Raw genomic sequence first — 18,125 nt, forward strand, 5'->3', positions numbered from 1 at the left:
GAGGATCCTGATTAAAAACCAGCCGAGAACAATTTCAAAAGGCCCCAGTATGTGACAGGATTGCTGGATGCGGCACTCAAATGCTTTTAATGCTGAATAAATATTACAAAAGAGATAATGAGGGGCTATTTTACCTCCGCGTCAATGTAGACCGAGGGAGGAAATTCCTTTTAGAGCGACACGTTCCCCAGAGCAGCATATAATTGCAACCTCATAGGCTGTTAGCAATTCACCGACGGGCGATATTCTTCCTAATTTATCCTGATCAAATCCGGTTATTCCACCCATGTGCTGGCAAGTTGCAGCTAGTCTTTGCCTGCTCTGCTCACTAACACTTATTCTCCTTATTTCAGAGTCTGAGGATTTTTGTTTTGAAATTGCTGGGGCTGGCCAGTAGCCACCCTCTCTTCCCCAGGAGATGCCCTCTGTCCTCCAGGCCACCTCTTCTAAATTGCTGTTATCGTCCAGCTCTGTTGCATCGGGTGGGCAGCGATCTGGGTGGCGCTCGATCTGTGTCCCTTGGAGGGGAAGATAATGGTGATGATGGTGAAGCCCAGGCAGTGCAAATGGAAGAGCCAGACTCACAAGTGGTCGTACCAATGCTGTGCAGCCAATGCACCGGCCAGTCCCGGACTCCGCATAACATTCTCCTCAGGCTATAGTTTAGGGATCCCTCATGACCCTGACCTTGCCCCCAGACTTTTAAAGGTTGAAGGTTGGGCCACAGGTCGGCCAAGGTAATTTTCCTCTCATATATGACACAGTCTTGGATTTGATCTATGATCTCAAAGGTGTAATAACTGGAGCGGGCCTTTAGTGGTTCCCTGCACCTACATAGTGACCATGGCAACATTTCAGCCTAAGCCTACACATAATGATCCACAAAGAAAAGTAGAGATTTTCTGGAGCTCCGTGCCACAGGGAACCCCATTGTCAGGAGCTCTGTGCCACAGGGACCTGGAGCTTCATACTATGGGGAACCCCATTTTCAGGAGCTCTGTGCCACAGGGAACTGGAGCTTCATGCCATGGGGAACCCCAATCTCAGGAGCTCCAGGCCACAGGGAACCCCATTCTCAGGAGCTCTGTGCCACAGGGACCTGGAGCTTCATGCTATGGGGAACCCCATTCTCAGGAGCTCTGTGCCACAGGGAACTGGAACTTCATGCCATGGGGAACCCCAATCTCAGGAGCTCCAGGCCACAGGGAACCCCATTCTCAGGAGCTCTGTGCCACAGGGACCTGGAGCTTCATACTATGAGGAAACCCATTCTCAGGAGCTCTGTGCCACAGGGAACTGGAGCTTCATGCCATGGGGAACCCCAATCTCAGGAGCTCCAGGCCACAAGGACCCCCATTCTCAGGAGCTACAGGCCACATGGAAGTGGAACTCCATCCATGAGGAACCCTATTCTCAGGAGCTCCATAGATCAAACGGATGGCTGGAAAACTCCTCTCCCTGCTGCAGAGAAAGCTAGGTGCATGCCCCAAAACAGCTGCATCCGTTTCTCGCAGCTCACTGCAAGGGGACACTAGTAGCCTGACTGTATCCCGGGCATTCTCTGGATTCAGAGATGTTAAGGACCGTTTGGATCACCCAGCTCTGCCAGACAAGATTCTTCCCCCACCTTAACCCAGCCAAAATGCTTCAGGCCACCCTCAGATCTCAGGTGCACCAGCACGGATCCAGAGCACCCCCAACAGGAGTCAGGGGGGTTGTGCCCGCTGCCCCATTGGAAACGCTCGCACAGCGGACCCCATGGCCGTTTGTTGGCTTTGGAAAGGGAACGGAGGAGGTTGGGCGAAGGAACAGGAAAAGCAAAACTAGTATCAGACCAAATAAGAAGCTGTAGGTGGGGAGAGGAAGCCTGGTGCAATGATTAGGACATGGCCCAGGAGCGCTGGGTTCTAATCCTGCCTCTGCCAGTGATTTTGGCCAAGTCCCTTCCCATCTCTGTGCCGTTGTTTCTTCTGCCAGCCTTGTAAACTCATTGAGGCAAAGCCTGTCTCTTGCTACATTCCCAGACAAAGGCTAACACGAGTGGGCTGCTAAAGAACAGTGGCCACAGGGGTGTGGCAGGAGTAGCCACTTCCAGTGCAGGTGATCGAGTGGCATTGGTCTTCTCCACAGTGAATTTCCTCTGCAGTGAGGATTCTGCTGTTTGCTTGCAGTTCTTCAGTGGCATGTGTCCAGGCCCTATCACTTGTGTGTCCTGAAATGTCATCGTTCAGGAGTGGAGATGCGTGAGCCCTTCGCGCAGAGTCTTTGGGAAGTTTTGCTCCAAAATCTCCAGCCTGGGTGGATCGCATTTGCTCCGTCTTGCATTAAGCTTCTGAGAACACATCCACTAGCTAGTCATTTTTTTTTAAAAAAGTCCCAGCTCTCACAGGCACGTGAGTAGGGGATCGGGGAAAAAAGTATGTTTCTAGCCTTCATCATTTCAGAGGAGCACTGGAATACATGATCTCTAAGGGTTTCAACATCAGCAGGTCCAGACATTTTGATTTGTTTAAAATATTTGGGGGCAGGGGAGGCAGATTAAAGATTTTTAAACATTTGGGGTTGGCAACATTGCAAAAACAATTCACGAATGGGTCTGCGACAGGCTACGCTCCCCATTGGGGCGCCCCCTTGTGGCCCGGTCTGGGGATTAGTGCCATTCAGTCTGACGCTCTCCTTCCAAGGGTCGCTTGCACCGGGTCCCCTCCTGCTCTCCAGGACTCTCAGTGCTCCCCCTTCGTGACTCAGCCTTTCTGGCCAAGTCTTTATAGTCCTCCCCTTCCAGGGTATCAAAGTCCCACTGGATCAGCTGTCCTCATGCCGCTCCAGACAGTCTTCCAGTCCAAGAGCAGGTGCTGTGCCACTTTCCCAGCGGCTAGTAGGGGAACCCGGGCTCACGCCCTAGTCCGAGTTCCAGCCCAGGGACTCTACGTCCAGCAACTGTGATCTGCTTGCTCCCAGACCCAGTAGCTATCGCCCCAGGCTCCTTCCTACTCCCCTTCTCTGTCTCCTGCCCTCTCCCCTGGATTTACCCGTCCACACACCCTCCTCCCGAGGAGGGACTGCAGGCTCCTTCCTCCACAGCCTCCTTTTGTTCTCAGCCCCATCCCTTTGTGCAGGCCCAACCCGCTCATTCCCCGCTGAATGTCAGCTTCCATTAAGCATTATCGATCCCTGGCTCTCCTCTGGGGCAGCCAGCCAGGTTAATTGACCTAATTGAACCTGCTCTGCCTTCTGCAGGGTGGACACCTCACAGTCGGGAAGATGGGGAATGGCTCCAGGAAATGGTTTTGTTCAGCTGTACTGAGAAAGGTGCCAGCTTTTCTGCCGTCCCAAGCGGGGGGAAAAATAAAAAAAAAGAAGACGAGCAGCAGCACTTCGGCGGCAGCTCAGACACGCCGTTTCTTCAGCGGCGGCTCAAAGAGGAAGAGTGGGAATGAGGGACCCGTCGCCGAATTGCCGCCGAAGACCTGGACGTGCCGCCCCTTTGAATTGGCCGCCCCAAGCACCTGCTTCCTACGCTGATGCCTGGAGCCCGCCCTGGTGCCGCCCCAGAGAAGCATCCCCCAGGGGCTCGTCTCAAAGAGAATCCTTTGGCTTGGTCCGCAGGAGGGGAGGAATTTGGACAGAGATCCAGAGACTGCCAGAGCGGCTGGGCGTGTTCGGAACGAGCCAGGCCTCTTTGGGGTGGAGGGATTCCCAGCACCCCCCTCGTCTCACAGCTTAACGGGCTCAGGGACTGGGAGAACGTTGGCTTTGAGGGCTCTGAGTGAAACACGCACTGATCAGGAGCTGGCGACACAGTTAACCCCAGTGGCAGTACCAGGCAGCTCTCTCTTCCCACGCCCAGGCAGGCTGCAGAGACAATGCCAGGGAAACAGACGAGCGCAGCTGCAGAAGTACCATCCGGTCTTGGACAACACCTGAAATGGCTTTGATTCAGCCCAGCACTGGCAAGGTTTGAATCAGAGGAGCTGCAGCCCTTAGCAAAGGGGTCCTGCCTAGAGCCCTTTATTTGGCTCAACAAGTGCTAAATTCATCCCATTTCCCCCTTGCCTCTCCCCCTAAGTGGCTCTTGCATTTTTACAAGCCATGGGTCGGTTCCCAGGGACTTTCCCTCCTCCCCTCTCCCAGCCCCACCGCCCCTTGCTCCCCTTCCAGACCTGTGTGTGACAGCATCAGCCCAGCCACTGCATTTGACAGCTCTCCCTTCACCCTGGGGGAGGCCGACTCGAAAGGAAGCAGCTACCAGGGGGTCTAGATGGAGGGATTCTCCCCCTTCCCCCCACGGACAGGCAGCATATCTACCTGGGAGCTGGGATGCCAGGGGAGCTCTCTGCAGAAGACCCAGGTGTTCCAGAGAGACGAGGGAAGAGCCTTGCAACCTCACAGCTGGACGATTGTACTGGGACAACCACAGACAGCAGAGACCTTTCTGCCTATTCCAGTAAAGACCCTCCATCCCCCTTTGGATCTCTGGAGATTTCCCTTCTAGCCCCGTGTCAGCCCTTTTCTATGTCTCCTCAGGATCCAGTATGCCAGCCACTGGGTGTGAGAGAAGAGGGCTAGAAGCAGCCCTCTCCGGATGCATCCCCCATTGTTCACTAGAAGGTCAATGCTCTGTAACAAGTTGGCACGCGCCTTTGGCTGGCCTGTCCAGTTCACTCATCGCGCCCCGCTGAGAAGGGGAGAGGTGTTCCTTTCACAGAGCTACAGCAAGCTCGGGAATCCTGCACAGAGCAGCTGGAGGAAGGGATAGTCGCCTGAACTCATTCCTGGAGCAGGGAGGATCCTGCCATTTGCCTGCAGTTCTTCAGTGACACGTGTCACGAGGAAGCTAGGAGAGAAAGCATGGACCTGCAGAGTGGCCGTGTGGATGATGCCTGCTGGTCTCTGGGAGATCTGGGCAAAGGAAGGACCAGGGGAGTGGCCCTGCAGCCACTGTCTGGTGCCAGGGGCAGGGAGATGAGAAAGGACTCAGGAGGGATGTCAGACTTTTCTTAAGCCCAAGGTGGGTGGCCAGTGCTGGTGATTGCTGTTTTGAAGGAAGATTGAGGCCTGAAGAAGAGGGGAGAGTAACAAAAACTGGCAGATCCTGAGCCATCCAGATTGAACCAGCAGCCCAGAGATGGACAGGTTCCCCAGAAAAACGGCTGTCTCCTCAATTAATGGCCACAAATGCCGTGTCCTTCAGATGCCGTGGCTCACGCCAGCAGAAAACGGGGCTGTGCTTTGGACACACTCACTTAATGGTGTTTGCATCTCAGGGCTCACAGCGTGGCATTGAGGCTGATTAAAGATGAGCTACTCAGTGATTATAATCTTTCAGGGTAATGAACAAATTGAAGCGACTGGAGAGAAGTTCATACCTCTTCTTGGGCCCGGCTGACTGTAGAATCGATGAGACAGCAGCGCATTGATTTGCGTTTGGGAGACTGCTCCGCCAAGCCACAGGAAAGCTCTTGGTTTCCAGTTACAGCCTGGAGACTGTAGCCAAAGACAGACTCAAGGAAGAAACAAAATCCAGATTCCATCCCTCAGCCAGAAGGCAGGATACACCTGGGATCAATCCGACTGGCTTTGGGAAACACAGAGCCTGGAGTCTATCTCCATGGAGGTACCCCCTGGATGAGTCTAACCAGACACAGAGCAAGAGCTTTCACTGGTGTAGATTAGCCAAGCCCCATGGATGGTTTGGTTCAGACTGTTAGGCCTGAATAAAGATATAGCAGACAGAACCAGGTATGCCAACCTGACCAAAGTCAGGCTAACAGAGGTTTGTGGGTAATCCCTGAGTGGAAAATGCTGAAAAAGCAGCATGTCTCACAAGCGCTGGGAAAAAGTGAGATAAGAGAAAAGCTGCATTCCTGGTGTAGTACCAAATGTGCTGTGATAGGGCAGATCCTTCGAAGAACTGATAAGAGCCCTAGCTTCCCAGCCTCCTTGCTTTCACTCCCTGGTTCTGTTCTTTGCTTGTTTTTAACTCCCCTACATTTCTAACTTTAGGCATGCATGTATACTAAAGGTGTCTAGTTTCTAGTTGTTAGAAGAAGGGGGTGGGTTGCTCCAGTGAATAATTTATGACGCGACGGAACTGTCTATATAGGCTTATACTAAGATGTACGGGGGGGGGGCTGGTTCTCTCTGGAGACGAGCTGCTCTCTATTGATGCGTGCACTTGTCAATAAAGAGCTTTTGATCGGACCTTGCTGGTGTTGCCTGTCTCTCTCTCGCAGTCAGACAACGAACTTTGCCGTCGGGGTTAGAGTCCCTGACAAGACCAAGAGCTGCTTGAGATTTCAACATTGCCAAGTCTCACAATTTTATCCTGGGATATTTTGGGTGGGAAGTTGTAAAGCCCCAGCTGCTGGGGTCAGATGATTGCATCAGAATTGCAGCTTTCATTGCAAAGAAAAAAGCTAGTTTCCAGCCCTCATGAGAAGTCTGAAAATGTGCCCCATGTGCGAGCCTAAAGGCATGAGAGACAGAAAGCAAAACGAAGAGTCCAAAATGAATTATTCTTTTTAAATCTTGTGATTTTTCAGCTAACTTCTTCATTGGAGGCGGGGAGTGACTCGTGCTTTTTGAACGCTTGGCACTGGCAATAATAATTCTCAGTTCTTTCCCTCAGCAGATCTCAAAGTGCTTTACAAAGGGGGTCAGGAGAATTATCCCAATTTTAAAGATGGGGAAACTGAGGCACAGAGAAGACACCCCCCCCCAACACACAAACACACACCTCTCCTGAGTGGCACATTGCCTCTATAAGATGTCTGTACATTTCAGGGAAGCTGGCCCATGCAGTGGATCTGAAACAAGAACTCAATCCATACAAAGTTCCCCTACACTCAGAGCCCTTCCCTGGCATCTCCTTTCCCCTGTTCTCAGTAGCATTTTGGCTGCCTATTTTTTCCACTGGGCACTCGCCCTGCTTGGTACAGCTTCAAAATGAATGGGAAAGAGCCGCGAAAGAGCTCAAGTGGATTTTATTCCAAACTTTTCCTGCAGCCATTCATTAGTGCCCAGTACAAAGCCACTTACACACTGTCCTTGGGAAGGACTAGAGAGAATGATTGCCATTAAAGAGAAGCAGGCTTTGGGCTGCAGGGATATGGATTTGCTGACTGATACTACCAAATGTTTGATGTGATCCTTTTTTTCACACACACACACGCCCCCCATCTCTTTTGCAGGCTAAGATGAAGTTTGATCCTTTTGTCAGCTGGATTTCTGCAGCGAGGAAATCCAAGAGGGTGTGAAAGTCTTAGACGCAAATCACTCAAAGCTTAGCCCGCCACATGCTTAGAAACCCCCTGGCCCTTGGATATTGGAAGAAATTATTTGGCAGTAGATTTGGGAGGGGAGATCGTCGTTCCATTATTAATGACAGATTGATCACAGGCTTGGGAATTAAAGGGCTTGGAAGTTCTGTTCAGATCATTATTCATCTCTCAAATTTCATCTCAACAACCAACTTCCTTCCAGCATGCCCAGCACGAGTCTATAATTAGATTCCACCCACACCAAAGAAATAACAGTAATTAATAATCTTCTTTTTTTGTGATTATAATTTTAGTTTACTTATTTGTATTGGAATAATAATGCCGAGCTCGTCAGCTGATCTCAAAGTGGTTCACTAGTGCCTACAGATCACAGTGTGTGCAAGGTGCAGCATGAACACATGGTAAAGGAAAGGCCTGATCTCAAAGGTCTATGCATCTATCGATTGCAATGTAATGTCTCTACCTTTGGAGACTTTACATTGTCACTGCACCCAGGAATGAAGCATCAGTTAGGTGGCTAGTCCACTTTCAGGCTCTATACATTATTATCACTAATTATTATCTTAGCAGCTGTTGTTATTCACAATTCACTGCCAAACAAATGATCATTTGTGCTGAGTTTTCAGCCCTCACAGACATTGTTGCAGCTCTCTTCCAGGCGGGCACTAGTAATGACCCGATGTCGCCTCCTCACTTTTACTTGTGAACATATTCCTGAATGAGAGCATAATGGTTTTGACTCTTTGATCAGTGCAAAGCCTGAATCATAGAAATGAAGGACTGGAGGGGACCTCGAGAGATAGTCTGGTCCTGCACTGAGGTAGGACTGTTACATCCCTCATGGGTGTTTGTCCAAAAACCTCTAATGACAGAGATTCCACAACCTCCCTGGGTAATTTGTTCCACTGTGTAACTACCCTGGCAGTCAGGATGTTTTTCCTAATGTTCAACCTAAATCTCCCTTGCTGCAATGTAAACCCATTGCTTCTTGTCCAGTGGTCAGTGGTTAAGGAGAACAATTTATCACCCTCCTCTTTATAGCAACCTTTTATGTACCCCTCTACCCTGATGTAACGCGACCTGATATAACATGAATTTGGATATAACGCAGTAAAGCAGTGCTCCAGGGGGGGCAGGGCTGTGAGCTCCGGCAGATCAAAGCAAGTTCAATATAACGCAGTTTCACCTATAACACGGTAAGGTTTTTTGGCTCCCAAGGACAGCGTTATATCGGGGCAGAGGTGTACTTGAAGATGGTTATCATGCTATCAAGAACGATCAGATGCTCAGGGCTTGCCTACGCACAGTTTCTACACTTCTTTAACTACACCTGTTTAGAAAATGGTATGAAATTAATATAGACCCCTAGGGTGGATGCAACTAGTCTGATGTAAAGGTGTCTTCTATCTAAGGTACCTTTATAGCCCCTATACCCACAACCTCTGAGTGTAGCCCACTAGTGTTACAGGTCCCGCCCCCGCGCCAATCCACAGAAGATATGGGTTGTCCCAGACCATCTTTAGCTCAAGCCATAGCAGTTCACGAGTGGAGGTAGCTAGTTCATGCCCCACCTTGTTGGCCAGGATGGAGGCCATCACACGTATACTGTGTACCTGTAACATGCATAACCTCACAACGATCGTCCCTCTGTGACAGAGTCAAAATGACTTGCTTGAGCTCACAAAACACAGGGACTCCAATCTAGCTCTCCTGAATCCCAGCCAGGCACCCGAGCCATCAGGAAAGCCTCCTTCATGTTAACTCCCTCTGCAGGAGGTTAAGGGCGGATTCAAACCTGAGCTGCCTTGCGCACAATGCCAGCTCCCCTCTGTTAAGCTTAAAGCTAGACAGACATCAGCACCTTTCGGCTGGTATAACTGTCTATGCTAGAGGGCTTGTGTCTCTTTAATCAGCCTGACATAGTTAGAGCTCGTGCGCAGCGCAGCTGTAAAATGTGAAACCGGGCATAGCGGAAGAGAGAGTCGGCTCGATAGCAGAGGTGACGATGCCGAGCTGGCCACGTCAAGTGGGAATTCAGGAGAAGCTTGAAGGCAGAGACCAAGAATGCTTGATATTCGTGCAACAGAAGCAGAACGAGACTCGCTCCATTCAGAACAGGCCTCCTGATACAGTTTTTAGCACCTGGGCTGGAAGTGCCTGAAGAACAACCTCTCAAGGGTTATTTCAGGACTTTGGCCTCCAGTGAGAGTTTGGGGGCCATGTGGGTTCTTATTCCGCGACGCACCTAGCATGAGTGCTGTAGCAATAATACATTTTGACAATCAATGGTGCCAACTCTCTCAGTTTCTTTCACAAGAGATGGGATTTTGGGATGGGGCTGGAGCCATCAGGTGATGACAGGAGAAGCACCAGCCCCCTCGGCGAGTTCAGCCTTGCTGGAAGTTGGCAGCGCATCTCCCAGCCTCATACTGTTCACACAGCAGGGAACTAATGAGCCGTTTTCCCATCCCCCTCCCCTGCCTGGGAAGGGCAGAGGGGGGTGAAGAGCCCCCCAGAGTGGAAGGGGAAGAGAGGACCCCGCTGCAGCCTCCCAGGCTTGTGGGAGGGAGTTGAAGAACGTGCAGAGTGAAGTGGGGGGGCTGAACTGATTTGGAGCCTGGAGGATGCCACCAGGTTCGAGGATGGAGAGTAGCCCTTGTGGATGGGGCAGGGAAGAATAATTAAAATAAAATGAATTATTTTTAACTATCTGGACAATTAATTATGAGATTTAAAAAAAAACCCACACCTAAAAAGTGACTGTAACCACTGGAGAACATCTATATTTATGGAGGGATCAAAATTATACAAAGCTAGAATGATTTCAAGCTATTTTTGCAATACTTTGAATGTGACTGTTATTTCAAAAGTCCTATTTGGGGATTATAAATATCATTAGTGCACCGAAATGAGGAGAGCTCTGAGAGGTGGCAGAGGTTGCAAAGATATTCTTGCACAGCAAGATCTTCACAGCTCACATAAATCTTTACTAAAAATAATTGGAAATCTCCATACGCAGAGTGAGTGCTTTGGGTTTTGTGGAAATTCACCGTTCATTTTCCAGCTCCATTTTACAAGGGCTTGTACAGCACATTGCTAAATAGGTGTGAATTACGTTTTCCCATCATATTTTAGTTTTATCACACTCCCAAGCTTTCCACTGAGTACTTATGTTGTACCTGTTTACCGAAATGTAACATAAGTTGTGACAAAGTGGGGATTTCCCCTTGTTATGTTGTATGTGAGCCTAAGCGAGTCTTACTGTTGAGCCTATGTGAGCTTTACTGTTTTGCAGGAATACCGTGTGCCTCAGTTTCCCTGTGTGCTGCACCAATACCTCATGGGGGGAATAGGGGTGTGTGACTTCAGCTGAGACCTCTGGGGCAGGTGAAGCTGCTCCAGCTGCCTGCACATATGCTATGACTGGTGCCCTTTGTAACCTGAGACCCAGGAGGGGCATGAAACCAGGTGATGACCAGGTGACTGCCTGAGACGAGAGACGAGGAGGAGGAGGAGCGATGGGAGTGTCTGAGGTCGGGTCGCTGGAAGTTGGGAGTCTGCTTGGGGGGACTGGAAGAAGGGGAGTCCAGGACGTCTGGCCCAGAACTCCCCAAGATGGACTTGGCTGAAAGTCACTGACTTCTGTGCTAACGAGTTCTGTGTTCCTGTCGACTAAAAAACCTTCTGTTTCACTGGCTGGCTGAGAGTCACATCTGACTGCGGAGTTGGGGTGCAGGGCCCTCTGGCTTCCCGGGAGCCACATCTGGGCAGACTTGCTGCTGGAAGTACTGTCATAAACAGATAGCTAAGGGTTAATGTTCTTTTACCTGTAAAGGATTAACACAGGGAACCAAACACCTGACCAGAGGACCAATCAGGAAACAAGACTTTTTCAAATCTGGGTGGAGGGAAGTTTTGAGTGTGAGTTCTTTGTTCTTTGTCTTGGGTCTGACCCTCTCGGCTCTGAGAGTGATTTTTCTATCTCCAGGCTTTCTAATCTTCTAATTACAAGTTGTAAGTACAAGGATAGTAAGACAATAGGTTTTTATTGTTTTTCTTTTGTATTTACATGTGTGTAGTTGCTGGAATGTTTTAAATTGTATTCTTTTTGGATAAGGCTGTTTATTCATTTTTTTCCTATAAGCAATTGACCCTGTATATTGTCAACTTGATGCAGAGCCTATTTTTAATGTCTTTTGCCTTCTTTTTTATATAAAGCTTTCTTTTTAAGACCTGTGGGAGTTTTTCTTTAGTGGGGACTCCAGGGAATTGAGTCTGCAGCTCACCAGGGAATTGGTGGGAGGAAGAAGTCAGGGGGAAAATCTCTTTGTGTTAGATTTACTAAGCCTGACTTTGCATTCCCTCTGGGTGAGGGGGGAAGAGAGATTAGCTCTCTCGGTACTTGTGTTTCCAGGACTGGAAACAGGGAGGGTAGAATCCCTTTGTTTAGATTCACGGAGCTTGCTTCTGTATATCTCTCGAGGAACCCAGGGAGGGAACACCTGGAGGGGAGGAGGGGGAAGGGAAATGGTTTATTCCCCTTTGTTGTGAGACTCAAGGAATCTGAGTCTGGGAGTCCCCCAGGGAAGGTTTTGGGGAAAACACAGTGAGCTAGGCACTGTATAATTCTTAGCTGTTGGCAGCAATACCAGGTCCAAGCTGGTACCTAAGCTTGGAGGTTTTCATGCTAACACCCACATTTTGGACGCTAAGGTCCAAATCTGGGAAAAAATGTTATGAGAAGTACATAGTGTGGAAGGGAATGCTGAATGCTCCGAGGTCAGACCCAGGAAGGTAAAAGCCGTGTGAGCTGCTTGCTTTGGTGACAGTCTGCTCACAGAGAGGAGGCTTCCCCAGAGTCCTGACTGGCTTCATCTGGAGCAGTTCCAGAGCATCGGCCGAGGACTCTGTGACATAAGTACTTCCCCTTTTTCCCACCTCTTGGATGCTTCCCTCCACCTACCTCTGCATTTTTGAAGGGCTACTTTTGAGGGGACATCCAGGCTAATAATGAGATGCCATTAGCAAAAACACTGCCATTATATTGAAAAGAATCTCTTGCTTCTTAGAGACTCAGGGTACGTCTACACTACAGCATAATTTTGAATTAACTTAAACCGATTTTATAAAACAGATATTATAAAGTAGATTTTATGCGTCCACACTAGGCACATTAATTCGGTGGTGTGCATCCATGGTCCTAGGCTACCATCAATTTCCGGAGCATTGCACTGTGGGTAGCTATCCCGTAGCTATCCCATAGTTCCCGCAGTCTTTCCTGACCCCTGGAATTCTGGGTTACTACCCCAGTGCCTGATGGGGCAAAGATCATTGTTGCGGGGGGTTCTGGGTACAGCATCACTCCTCCCTTCCTGAAAGCAGCAGACAGCCATTTTGCACCTTTTTTACTGGGTGAACTGAGCAAACGCCATAGCACAGCAAGCATGGACCCTGCTCAGCTCAGTAGCGCGATCGTGGACATTGTAAACACCTCACGCATTCTCGTGCTGTCTATGGTGAACCGTGAACTGCAAATGCAGGAGAGGAGGAGGCATCTACGGCAGCGTGGCGACGAGAGTGATGAGGACATGGACACTGATTTCTCCCTAACCGCGGGCTCCCGCGCTTTGGAGCTCCTGATGGTAATGGGGGAGGTTCTACCCATTGAACGCCGATTTTGGGCCCGGGAAACAAGCACAGACTGGTGGGACCATATAGTTTTGCAGGTGTGGGACGATTCGCAGTGGCTGCGGAACTTTCACATGCGTAAGAGCATTTTCTTTGAACTTTGTGACTTGCTTTCTCCTGCCCTGAAACTCCATAATACCAGGATGAGAGCAGCCCTCACAGTGGAGAAGCGAGTGGCAATAGCCCTCTGGAAGCTTGCAACGCCAGACAGCTACTGGTCAGTCAGGAATCATTTTGGAGTGAGAAAATCTACTGTGGGAGCTGCGGTGATGCAAGTAGCCAAAGCAATCATTAAGCTGCTGCTACGAAAGGTTGTGACTCTGGGAAACGTGCAGGTCATAGTGGATGGCTTTGCTGCAATGGGATTCCCTAACTGTGGGGGGACGATAGATGGAACCCATATCCCTATCTTGGCACCGGAGCACCAGGGCACCCAGTACATAAACCACAAGGGGTACTTTTCAGTGGTGCTGCAAGCACTGGTGAATCACAAGGGACGTTTCACCAACATCCATGTGGGATGGCCAGGAAGGGTTCATGACGCTCGCATCTTCAGAAGCACTGCTCTGTTTAAACGGCTGCAGCAAGGGACTTGCTTCCCGGACCAGAAATTAACAGTTGGGATGTTGAAATGCCTGTAGTTATCGTGGGGGACCCAGCCTACCCCTTGATGCCATGGTTCATGAAGCCATACACAGGCAGTCTGGACAGTAGTCAGGAGCTGTTTAACTACAGGCTGAGCAAGTGCAGAATGGTGGTAGAATGTGCATTTGGCCATTTAAAAGCCCGCTGGAGAACATTGCTCACTCACTCAGACCTCAGCCAAACCAATGTCCCCATTGTTATTGCTGCTTGCTGTGTGCTCCACAATCTCCATGAGAGTAAAGGGGAGAACTCTATGGCAGAGTGGGAGGCTGAGGCAAATCACCTGGCCGCTGATTACACGCAGCCAGACACAAGGGCAATTAGGAGAGCTCACTAGGAAGCGGTGCGCATCAGAGAAGCCTTGAAAACAAGTTTCATCACGGGCCAGGGTACGGTGTGACTGTTGTGTTTGTTTCCCCTTCATGAACCTCCCCTCCTTTATTGACTCCTCCTGTAAGCAACCCACCCTCCCCCTTTGATTACAGCTTGCTTCTGGAAATGAAGTTACTATCATTTAAAAAGCATGTATTCTTTATTAAAAGTCATTCCCTGTAAGCAACCCACCCTCCCCCTTCCATTACAGCTTGCTTATGGAAATAAAGTTACTATCGTTTAAGAAGCATGTAATTATAAAAAGAGGCAGAGAATTAACAAGGTATCCAGGGTGTGGTTTGGGAGGAGGATAGGAGGGAAGAAAAAGCCCATTAAGGACATTTCAATGTAGTGACAGCCTTTTGGTTGGACTGTCCACAGTGGTGGAGTGGGCGGGTGCAGAAAGCCTTCCCCCACGCGTTCTTACACGTCTGGGTGTGGAAGATATGGAACATGGTGAGTACTGAGGGTGGTAAAAAAGAGGCTGGAGCTGCACTCTGTGACCCCACTGCTCCTCCTGAAGATCCACCAGATGTCGGAGGATGTCAGCTTGATCACGCAGCAGCTCCAGCGTTGCATCCCGCCACCGCTGATCTTCCTGCCGCCACCTCTCATCTCAAGCGTCTCTTCTATCCTCATGTTGGTCCCTCCTGCCCTCACGTTCCCTGGCATCTTTCCTGTACTTTGCTACCACGTCCTTCCACTCCCCCAGATGAGCTCTTTCATTGCAGGTTACTGCCATGATTTCTGTGAACATTTCATCTCATGTCCTCTTCTTCCTCTGCCTTATCTGAGCTGCCTTCGGGATAGAGTAGGGAGGCTTGAAAAATTTGCAGCTGCATGAGTGGGGGAAAATAGTGATAGAAGGATTATAAAAGATACATTTCACAGAACAATGGTTATACTCTGTCACAGTGAACAACACTATTCACCTTACATAGCACATGTGATTTCACTACAAGGTCGCATTTGGATTCTTTTAGTATTGAGTGCCTGCGGCTGTGCTGTAACAGATCAACACAGACGCAGGTCCGGGCATCACAATTCAGCTTGAATGTGGTCATGGTAAGGCATACAGCTTCTCCCTGTGCTGCTGCTTTTACAAGGAGCAGCAGACGCCAAACCCTAACCCTAACACTGGAATTGCTTTACCCCTCCCCCCACCGCATGACTGGTATAATGGCAGATCACTGCTAATCACCCCCCCTTTCTCCTCCCCCCCCCACCCCCACCGCATGGCTGGTAGCTGGGAAGATTCCTGCTGGCCAAACTCTAAAAAGCTCAGAGCTATTAACCCCCCTCCCCTCCGCCCGCCTGGCTACCTGCAAGGAAGGATTTCTTTTAAGCAACAGGCAAGCAGCCCAGTAGGAATGGCCAGCTCTGTCCCCTTAATAAAATTCCTTAATTTCAACCAGGTTACCATGAACGATATCACTCTGCTGAGGATAACAGAGCGAGATAAAGAACAGATGTTTCTTGAATACCTGCAATCACCGGGACCATACGCAGCTAGGCTTTGTCATGCACTGGTACCAGATTACTTGCTACATGCATGGCATGGTAAAGTGTCCTACCATGGTGGATGGAACAAGGCTGCCTTGCCCAGAAACCTTCTGCAAAGGCTTTTGGAGTACCTCCAGGAGCGCTTCCTGGAGATGTCCCTGGAGGATTTCCGCTCCATCTCCAGACATGTTAACAGACTGTTCCAGTAACTTTAATGCCTGCTAATGCATGCCAAACACTCATGGCAAATCAATCATTAAAAAATGCTTGCTTTTAAACTATGTTTTATATTTACAAAGGTACACTCACCAGAGGTCGCTTCCATGGCTTCACTGTCTGGGCTAGTGGCTTGGGAGGGCAGGGACGGTAATTCCATCTGGGTCACAAAAAGCTCCTGGCTGTTGGGGAGAACGGAGTGCTGCGTGCGCTCTGCAAGCTCATCCTCCTCTTCCTCCTCCTCATCTTCCCCCTCCGCTGAATCCTCATCCATGGTTGAGATTATAACCCCCACCTCGGAATCCACGGACAAGGGGGGGGTTAGTGGTGGCGCAGCCCCCTAAAATTGCATGCAGCTCAGCTCAGAAGCTGCACGTTTTTGGCCCTGATCCGGATCTGCCGTTTGCTGCTTTGGTTTTCTGGTAGGCTTGTCTGAGCTCCTTCACTTTCACTCTGCACTGCACTGCGTCCCTGGTGTGGCCTCTCTCCCTCATGGTCTTGGAAATCTTTTCAAAAGTTTTTTCATTTCGTCTTTTGGAACGCGGTTCTGATAGCACTGAATCCTCTCCCCATATAGCAATAAGATCCAGTACCTCTCGTGCAGTCCATGCTGGAGCTCTTTTTCCATTCTCAGGAGACTGCATTGTTACCTGTGCTGATGAGCTCTGCATGGTCACCTGTGCTGATGAGAGCTCCATGCTGGCCAAACAGGAAATGCAATTCAAAAGTTCGGGGGGCTTTTCCTGTATACCTGGCCAGTGCATTCGAGTTCAGTTACCTGTCCAGAGCGGCCACTGGTGCACTGTGGGATACCGCCCGGAGGCCAATAATTTCGATTTGCGGCCACACTAACCCTAAATCGATATGCTAATATCGATTTTAGCATTACTCCTCTCATTGGGGAGGAGTACAGAAATCGATTTTAAGAGCCCTTTAAATCGATTTAAAGTGCATTGTAGTGTGGACAGGTACAGCGTTAAATTGATTTAAAGCTGTTAAAATCGATTTAACTGCGTAGTGTGGACCAGGCCTCAGGCTCAGCCCAGATAAAACAAAGATATAACCATCTTGCATCTTCTCCTTAAATATATTAGTGGACCTCCAATCTGCATCAAGGCCTGATCTATAGATAAAAGTTAGGTAAATCTAGTTATATCACTCAGGGCTGTGAAAGATGTCATGTCCTGAGTGTCATGCAGTTAGGTTGCGCTAACCCCCAGAGCAGACATAGCTAAGTTGACAGAAGAATTCTTCCACTGCCACTTTTGAAGAAGTGGATTAACTCCATCGACAGAAAAACTCTGTCAATGTAGAAAGCATCTAGGCTATGACACGACAGTGGCACAGGTGTAGCAGCTCTTGGGTTGACAAACACCAAATTTCCATCTAAGCAGCCAGAGGAAGGCATGTGTGCATTAAACATTGACTTTTCCACCTTGATGTGATCACATGAAATGTGAAATGAAGCCGGTTTCATTTTGTGTCTGTACAGCGCCCAGCTCAGTGTGGCTCTAATTCCAGCTGAGGCCTGCAGACCCTACCACAACTGACTGAAGGCCTGGTTTAAGGCTTAGTGTCCAACTCTGCACAGCTGTCAGTTGCACCCAATCCGTGTAAAGGCTGCAGGATCAGAGCCATAATTTTGGGTGCACAAACAATTGTGCATGCAAAGAGCAGCATTTCCATGCCAGCTAACACAACGGCACCCACAGAACTGGAGAAGGGTTGTGTGTGAAGAGGGGATCTTTGTAAAATTGAGCCCTTATGGACAAGTTTTGCTCCTGGTTTCTGTCACACAAATTCCACTGAAATTGGAACTACACACGGAAACTGGACCTTAATTCATCTGTTGGCTACCTCCTGTGCTGACACCCAGGTTTCACAGCCTGCTAGGAAGCAGATCAGGTCTCCAGCCAGCAAAGAACTTTAAGCACGAACTGAACTTTAAGGTCCCACTGAAGTCAATGAGACATAGGCACATGCTTAAATTTAAGCGTGGGCTTAAGTGCTTCGCCAAATAGGGCTGGTTTGCTGAATCCAGGCCCCAAATGTAGTTCATTGCGCATTTCATTTAATCCAGCTTCTGAAATAAATAACAACTAGTATTAAGAACTGTCTTCAGCAATTACATCATACACACAGATCCTGTTAGATCGCGGTCACCGCTCTGTCTATATTTGGAAAGATTGGTTAGCGTTTCGCTCAATACAATAAGTGGCCTGTTGAATCAAAATGGGATCTTGATTTGAGATCCCTCTTTTAGAGTGTGACTGATGTGTCTGCCGTTTGGATGTGTCAGAGTGGAACTGGCTGAGCAGCTGAGAAACGAACGAGACACCAGAGCACAGAGAGAGCTGAAAGGGGCCAGGAGGAGTGGAATGAGAGATAAAAGGGGTGGGATCTCTCCATCATCTGTAT

This window comes from Gopherus evgoodei, chromosome 17 (assembly GCF_007399415.2).
Source record: "Gopherus evgoodei ecotype Sinaloan lineage chromosome 17, rGopEvg1_v1.p, whole genome shotgun sequence".
NCBI lineage: Eukaryota > Metazoa > Chordata > Testudines > Testudinidae > Gopherus > Gopherus evgoodei.